The 8,845-nt window shown below is 35.2% G+C and overlaps 1 long non-coding RNA gene across 1 annotated transcript in view; it reads left to right on the forward strand.

Moving 5' to 3' along the window:
• The window catches only part of LOC108541877 (uncharacterized), a 34,405-nt gene extending 27,979 nt beyond the window's left edge, over window positions 1-6,426 (forward strand). The window contains exons 4-5 of the long non-coding RNA XR_001889096.1: window positions 778-873; window positions 6,337-6,426. This is a non-coding gene — a long non-coding RNA (uncharacterized LOC108541877). The remainder of the gene's footprint in view (window positions 1-777; window positions 874-6,336) is intronic.
• Window positions 6,427-8,845: the final 2,419 nt, after the last annotated feature.

Below are 8,845 nucleotides of genomic sequence, written 5' to 3' on the forward strand. Positions count from 1 at the left end.
TCATTGGCCAGGTTAATGAACTGATAAATTAGAGGGTCACCCACGTAGTGTGATTAAAGAAGATACTGAGAAATAAATGTCCTTTGCTCAGAAAAGGTAGTTCACTCATTGTTTTTCATTGTGTCTATATTTCTCAGTATGATTTATTTCTTTGTATCTAGAAGGACTTTCAACTCTAAATAATCTATTACTGAGAGACAATTAGTAATACTGTTTATTTTAGCAATATCAACAACTGTGGCCTGGTGCAGATGAGTTGAGAACTTTCTCAGAGTAAAACATTCTAGGGAAGGGAACATAATTGGTTTAAGGGACTATTTTCATGTTTCTTTTATGAATGCTGTACATGACAGTATTTAATTAGATAGTTTTCAATGGCTGAGAAAAATACCCTGAAGTGCTTATAATTTTTTTAATGTGTTGCTAGATTGTTTTTAAAGAAATTACTTGCAATAATGAAATGTATGTTTCAGGAAATGAAATGGAAATAGTCCAATTTCAGCCAACTCACAATTTAAAGAGGTCTTGTCTATCGTATTGTCTTTTATACATCACATCACAACATATTACTTTAAGATAGAGCTACCTTACTTAGAGTCAATGTCCTTGTTAATTTGATTTGGATTTACTTGCAGTGAGGAATAACTAGAGTGGATTTCTTTGGAGGATTGCTTGCTTTGATTTTACATTTTTATTAAAGCCCATTGGGCCAAGAAGCTTAACTAATACTTTCCCCAGTTGTAACACTTCTTTGTATTTATTCCCTGGTTTTCTCAGTTATTTCCTTACTGGAATTCAAAGCATACGGTAATTATAGAAATAAGTTATCTGACTATCATCAGCCTTGTGGGCTTCGGTGGAACAAAGAAAAAGGTGATTATATCATTTTCTGGAATCCATGGATGAAAACTGTAGCTATGTTTGCGTTAGGAAAATAGTTAACTGAAACAAATAAACTTACCTTTGGGAGTTTTCAACTCACTTGAAGAGTCTACTCTAGATCTAAATTTAGCAAACACCTTAAGATAGTATTCATTTCCCTAGTTCTTGATTTGTATAGATTACTACATCTTCCACAAGTTGATTCTATGTAGGTTTATTGCCTAAAATTGACTTCCTCAAAAGTGACTTCTTTTACTAAGTTTACTTTAAAAAAATGTGTTAAGTTACATGACAAATTGAAAAATCAATGTGTGAAATTCTAGTAAACAAGCAATAAAAATAGTAAAGTGGTAATGTTGATTTTGGTAATGGTGCTTGTGTGTTTGGAAGGACTGTATACAAAAGCAACATTTAAATTATTAATCTTTTGGTACATATCTTATTAAGGAAATAATTTTCAGTTATAAGAGTATATCACTTGGATATAAAACAAAAATTATTTTTTAAAGAGTTCCACCCATTACAGATTTTTAAAAAGTCATTGTTAAGCCAATGTTTTGAAGTCTATTTATTTGAATAAATTATGAAGCTTTTGAAGTCTATCAATTGATATTGATATCAATGTATTAAAAGCTCTAGACATTCTATTGTCTTATAATACTCAATTTTTATACCAATTTCTGATTGATACAGGACAGATGTCATTTTTATCACAATTTGTAGTTTAGGAAGCTATAGTCAATTATCTTTATAGTTATATATAATGAATCATTTCAATTCCAGAAAGTATCTTAGGCTCCAAATTTAATTCATTTCTCAGTCTGTAGTAAAATAACCTACATTTGAATCTTGGCTTTTGTTCTTACTTAGTTAATATTATTGTGACTTCAAATAAGCTAAGCTGTGGCTAATGTTTTCTCATCTATAAGACAGTTGACAAGAGTAACCATTTCATAGGCTTACTGTGAAGATTAAATGTATTAATTAGAATTAAGTCTAAATTTCTGAGTACCATGCCTGGTACATAGCAAGAGGGCATTAAAGATGAACTGTTATTATTATTTGATTATGGCTAGTGTATTACTGAATAATGCTGGAGGCAGAGAGATTTAATTCCTAATCCTGGATTTAATTCTTAATCCTGGATTTTTTTAGTTAATGATGTTGAGTACGTTAGTTAACTTGTTTGAGCTCAATCTTAGCAGAAATCTAATAGAATCGTTGTGCTGAATAAGCTAGTTATTTAACTTATTAGTACATAGTTTGTCATTATTAGATGTGTGATAAATGATAGGTCAAAAAAGATGGTAATTAATGATAGAGAAGTAAAGTAGTTGCAAATAACAACTGTAAAATACTAGACTGAAAAGACACTGAAAACCATTGAAAAGGAAACAGAAGCCTGCAACTGGAATGGCTTTGAACACTTGCAATTGCAATGGCTTTGAATTGTGAATGTGCAGATTATGGGTCAAGAATGATGATCAGTTATCACAGATATGGCTATGGAAAATGGCGGTGAAAATAAACTGCAGCCTTACCAGCTAATGATGCTAAGATCAATATGGGACTAGGTAAGTTGCAAGAAATTTAAAGGAAAATCCTGAACAGCATAAAATCCCCAGAAAAAGTAAGACACAAATTCAGAACATAAGCTGTGTAAATTCATGTTTCACTGGTGAGCTACATATGTACAGAGATGAGGCTTAATGAAAAAGCAAGCAGATACTAAAGATAAATCCACTTTAAAAAATATAGGTATACAGATTTGAGTGGGAAACTTCTTAACTGAATGCATTTCTTGGCTGTGCACAGCACAAATGGCAGAAAGCTGAATCTGGGTGGATTCGGAGTATCACTGTATAAAGTACAAAGCCAGTAGAGCTGTTTCAAATTAGAGAGAAATTAATAGAAGCACCAAACCAGAGAGTGAGAATCGTCTCTGCTCAAATCCTTGACTTACCACAGAACTTTGCAGGACCTGGAAGACTTACAGAGATCAGGCTACTTGGGAGGCTGAGGCAGGAGAATGGCGTGAACTCAGGAGGCGGAGCTTGCAGAGAGCCGAGATCGCGCCACGGCACTCCAGCCTGGGCGACAGAGCAAGACTCCGTCTCAAAAGAAAAAAAACAAAACAAAACAAAACACAAACACACAAAAACCGCTGCTATAAGATGCCATAGGCTACGTAACATAGGATGACGCAATATTTTTAGTTTGAATCCAGGCAAGTTAACTGCATACTAGAATAACACCCCAATAATTCTTGGAAGAACAATACAGAATTATAAGTAGCTATAACATACTATATACAATGTCCAGTTTTCTACCAAAATGTCTAAGACATGCAAAACCAAAACCAAAGCAAAACAAAACCCCCAGGAAATTGTGGCCCATGCTTAGGGAAAAAAGGTAGTTGATAGAAGCTGACTCTGAGTTGACCCAGGTGTTGAATTTACTAGAAAAAGACTTCTAAGCAGCGATTATACATTTTAAAATTAAAGAAAATATGGTCAAATATTTAAAAGAATTATTTCTAAACAGAGAAATGGTAACTTCATCAAAATGCAAAATTTTAGAGCTGAAAAATACAGTAACTGATACTTTTTAAATGCTAGATAATCTTAACAGAAGATTTAAAGTAAAAGAAGAAAAAAAAATGGCCGGGAGCAGTGGCTCACGCCTGTAACCCCAGCACTTTGGGAGGCCGAGGTGGGCGAATCATGAAGTCAGGAGATCGAGACCATCCTGGTCAACATGGTGAAACCCTGTCTTTACTAAAAATACAAAAAAATTAGCCAGGCGTGGTAGCAGGCACCTGCAGTCCCAGCTACTTGGGAGGCTGGGGCAGGAGGATGACATGAACCCGGGGGGCAGAGCTTGCCATGAGCAGAGATCTTGCCCCTATACTCCCTCCTGGGCGACAGAGCAAGACTCCGTCTCAAAAGAAAAAAAGAAAAAAGAAAAAAATTGTGAATTTGAAAAACGATTAATAAAATGTACACAATCCGGAACAGAGAGAAAAAGACAAAAAATGTAAACAGAACGTCATAAACTTCTGGGACATTATGGAGCCGTCTAAGATACGTGTAATTGGAATTCCAGAAGAGAGAAAAGAAACAAATTAGAAAAATACTTGATTAAATAATGCCCCAAACACCACAGTTGAAGCAAACATTAATCTACAGTTTTAAGAAACTCCACAAACTTGAAGATGAATAAACAGAGAATGTTACTCCTGGACACATAATAATCAAAATGCTGAAAGAAAAATATTGAAAGCAGCCAGTCCAGAAAAGAATGGGAGATACAAATAGGGAAATTACTGATAAGATAATGATTTCTAGGTGTAGTGGCTCATACCTGTAATCCTAGCTACTTGGGAGGCTGAGATGGGTGGATCACTTGAGGCCAGGACTTTGAGAACAGCTGGGGCAATGTAAGATGGTCCCTCCAAAAAAAAAAAATAAAGAAAGAATATTACCTGGTGTGGTGCATACATGTAGTTCCAGCAACCTCAGGAGGCTGAGGTGGGAGGATTTCTTGAGCCCAGGAGTTCTAAGCTGCAGTGAACTATGATTATGCTATTGCACTCCAACTTGGGCCCAGAGTGAGACCCTGTCTCCTAGAATAATAATAATAACAATGACCAATTTCTTGGTGTACTATGGAATCCAGAAGACATTGGAACAATAGATTCAAAGTGCAGAAGGAAAACAAAAAGCTGCCAAACAAGAACTATTTGTTCAATGAAGCTATTCCTCAAAAGTAAAGGCAAAATAAAGACACCTACAGATAAACAAAATGGAATTTTCTACACACCAGCACCACAAGGTATGCTAAAATGAAGTTCTTTAATTTCAAGTGAAATAATATGGGGATGCCAACTTATATCTATAGGAAGACATGAAGAACACTAGAAAGAGGATGTAAAAAAAAAACATTTATATATATTTCTCTTTTTAATTTTTAAAAATATATATGCCTTCTTAAGGGAAAATTATATTTTATTGATGGTTTTGTGTTGTATGTAGATGTAATATAGGTGTCAACAGTAGTACTAAGAATGAAGGGTACATTGAACAAAATGGAAGGATGAGGATAAATTTCTATTTGTCTACATGTCCTTCACTAGTTTCCTTATATCCAAGCCAACTGCTATTTGTGAGCCAGCTGGTGACATTAAGGGTATAAACACCAGAAGGCTAATTTTGGAGTCATTGTCTCATTTATATCAAATATTAATTAGCTAAAGTCAACTCCTTTCTTTTTGTACACACACATTTATACAAATATATGTCTATGTATTTTTGGTAGACTTTAAAACGTGATAATTTCTTAAATTGTGGAGGAAATTTGTACATATATTTACAATGTTTATATACATATATATACACACACACATTTTTTCTATAATTTAAGAAATTATCACAGTTTCTAAAATCTACCAAAAATATGATAATGCTATTAAAGAAAATTTGAAACTATCAGCAAAAACAAAACAAAACAAAACAAATCTCTGAAAGGCTGATTAGCTATTATCTAAATTGTAGTGATTGTAAATAAATGACTGTATATAAAAAAAAACCACACACACAAGTACAAATCCTGGCCATAATAGTTTGTGTGTATATATGACCTAAGGTTTTAAAAAAATTTAATTGACAATAATATTATATATATTTATGGGGTACAATGTGGTGTTTCAATACCTGCATACATTGTGGAATAATCCAATCAGCTGATAGACATATCTTCCACCTCCTATACTTATCATTTCTTTGTAGTGAGAACATCTAAAATCTATTCTTGTAGCACTTTTGAAATATACAATACATTGTTAACTATAGTCCCCATACTGTGCAATGGATCATCGGAAGTTACTCTTCCTATATAACTGAAACTTTATACTGCTGACTAACGTCTCCTCTTTCCCTGGTCAGCCCCTTCTTCCAGCTTGGTAACCATCGTTCTGTTACCAGTAGAGGGTCTTGACTGCAAATTGTCCAAGTTCATGGCGTTTTGAACAAAAAATTGGACAAAACGCACAGCAAAGCAAAGAAACAATGAAGCAACGAAAGAACGATAGCAGACATTTATTGAAAATGAAAGTACACTCCACATTGTGGGAGCCGCCCAGCAGCCGGCTCAAGGGCCCAGATACAGAATACCCGCTTGAGGTTTCCCATTGGCAACTTGGTGTTTAATCTCATGTAAATGATGTAGTGGCCGACCATCAGTTTGATTGGTTGTGGACAGCGACCAAAGAGGCTGAAGTGAAGTTACAAAGCTACACTCCTAGGCAAACATCTGATTGGTTGCAAAAAGCAACAAATCAGAGTTACTTTCAATTTCCCATCTGCCCCACAGAGAAGGTGGGGGTTTGTAAAGGGAGTAGCTTCTGGTTCCTTTGTTACTTAGGTATGGAAAGTTAAGATTTTCCTTTCACTTTAGTTCTAGAAGTCAGCGTGAAACGCCTTAAGTTCCCTGCCTCCAGACTCTATTCTCCTGTCTGAACTCTACTCCCTACTTTTATGAGCTCGACTACATGTAAGTGAGATCATGCAGTATTTGTCTTTTGTGCTTGGCTTATTTCACTTAGCATAATGACCTCTGGATTCATCCATGTTGTTGCAAATGACAGAATTTCCTTTTTTGAAAAGCCGATTTGTGTGTGTGTGTGTGTGAGTGTGTGTGTCTATAAATATGTATATATATATATCACATTTTAAAATCAATTCATCTGTCGATGTGCAGTTCAGTTACAACCTAAAGTTATAAATGTACTGAGAAGTTTTAAAACCTAGGGATACTAGTGCAACAAATTTAAATATTTTTTTAAACTGAAATAGAACAATATTTAAATAAATATCAATTCTTAGGGATAATCAGTACTCTCTTCTTGCTAAATGTAATGTTTTCCAACAAATATTTAATATTGCCTTATATGAGAGGATGCTATGCCAGATTCTTGGGAGCAACAAAACCTATAAATTGTGATTTTTGTTTTAAGCTCATTAAATATATGGTGGAAAGAACATGCATTTAAAAGGGTTAAAAATGTGTTTACTCAAGCATTTGTTTCAATATGTAGTTCTTAGAGCACCTGCATTAAATTCACCTAGGACACTTATTAAAATGCAAGTTTCTTGTCTCCAATCTACACCAGTTGAATCTCAGTCTCTGGAGGGATGGTTTCGGAATTGGAAATGGTTTACAGCACCCCAGGTGATTCCAATGTTCACCAAAGTGCTAATAGCCTTGGGTTAGAAGAGTGAGAAATGACCTCCAGCTGGGACTGTTTCCTAGTCATGGTTGTACTTCACCTGGACCTTAATTGGTGGTTTGGATCTTCAGAGGCTGAGATGGCTGAGATGAGAGCAGGGGATATTACAAAAGGATGCAGGATATGAACAGCGTGCCAACTTATCTTCTTTTGGAAGAGTGAGTATTTTGGTTTGTCTCAGGTGTGGTGTTTAAAAACCACTGGAAAATTAAGTTGGTGTCATTTTGAGTGTGTCCTTGGTTTCTTTCTATAGATAAAAAAGTAAAGTACTTTTTATACCTGTTAACAATAAACCCTCAAGATAATGAAGTAATTTTAGAGCTACTTGAGCACCTTTGCTTTCGGGAGCTTCTTTCCCATGTGTATATATACCATAGATGTTGGCTATCTTTGCTTTTCTTTGTTAAGATATTTAAAAGTAAATATTAAACATCCTACTTTTTATTCCAATACTTCACTATACAGATCTAAGAAGAAAGAATGCTTTCTTACATAACTTTAGTATCATTATCAAAACAATCAATACAATTGTCTCATACTGTCTAGTACCTGGCACGTATTCAAATTTCCCCACTTTTCCCATATTGCTTGATACAGCTGCTTTAAACAAAAAAAACAATATGTAATTAAGCACCACTTTGCATTTGCTTTTGAAGTTGCTTTTAATCTAGAACGCTACTTTCCCTGCCCAAGTTTTAACCTAGAACACTACTCTTTCTCCCTTCATTTTCTTTTTATCCCCTGTGTGGTAACTTTTGAATTACAACTAATAGAATCAAAGAGATTTTACCTCTTCCCCCATCCCTTTCATCCATTCATTTCATTCATCAGCTCCTTCCCCTTTTAGGGGATTATTTGTTGAGCCCCTTCTGTGTGCCACACGTTGCACTTAAAGCTGGACATGCAAGAGGATAACACGGTGTCTTCTCTATGATGCGCCAGGAATTATTTTGAAGAAAACATTGTTCTTTGGATGAAAGTACAAGTTCCAAGAATGTCATTAAAAAATACACGCACAGATGCACACATGTACCCATATGTTTAGCAGATTGCAGCAAGTTTTAAACAGCATATAAAGTGGTTTTTGTTTATTAAAACCCCATTTCTGAGTTTATAATACACAGCCATAACATTTCAGCTACAGTCCTGTCCCAAGTGCTGGAAAGTGTCAGGAAGTTGAGAGATGTTCTTTTGCTCCTGGAGTCTTATCAAGCTTGAGGAGAATAGCTAATTGAGGAAAGCTAGCAGAGGGAGAACTTTATTTTTGCCCTTAAATTATCTTGTTTGTATGTCAAAACATTTTTACTGATGTTGAAGAGTGCTCTGGAATACCCTGCAGCCCTCATCACATTGGGAGCTGTTCCTTTCCTCATCCATCTGGACCTTGGGGAGCTGCCTTAGGAATGAGTAATAGGAGGCCTTCCCTGGGAAGGTGCCCTCACTCATCACATAAGGACATTTCGGTTCATGACAAACCGCAAATACAACAGTGGTCTTCTAAGATGATAATGCTATATTTTTACTGTACCTTTGCTATGTTTACATATATTTAGAGATACAAATACTTATTCTGTTACAGCTGCCTGCAGTATTCAGTGCAGTATCATGCTGTACATAAATGTAGTTTAGGATTGGTAGGCTATGCCATATAGCCTAGGTGTGTAACAGGCTAAACCA

Source organism: Rhinopithecus bieti, unplaced genomic scaffold, assembly GCF_001698545.2.
Source record: "Rhinopithecus bieti isolate Rb0 unplaced genomic scaffold, ASM169854v2 scaffold_20206, whole genome shotgun sequence".
Taxonomy (NCBI): Eukaryota; Metazoa; Chordata; class Mammalia; order Primates; family Cercopithecidae; genus Rhinopithecus; species Rhinopithecus bieti.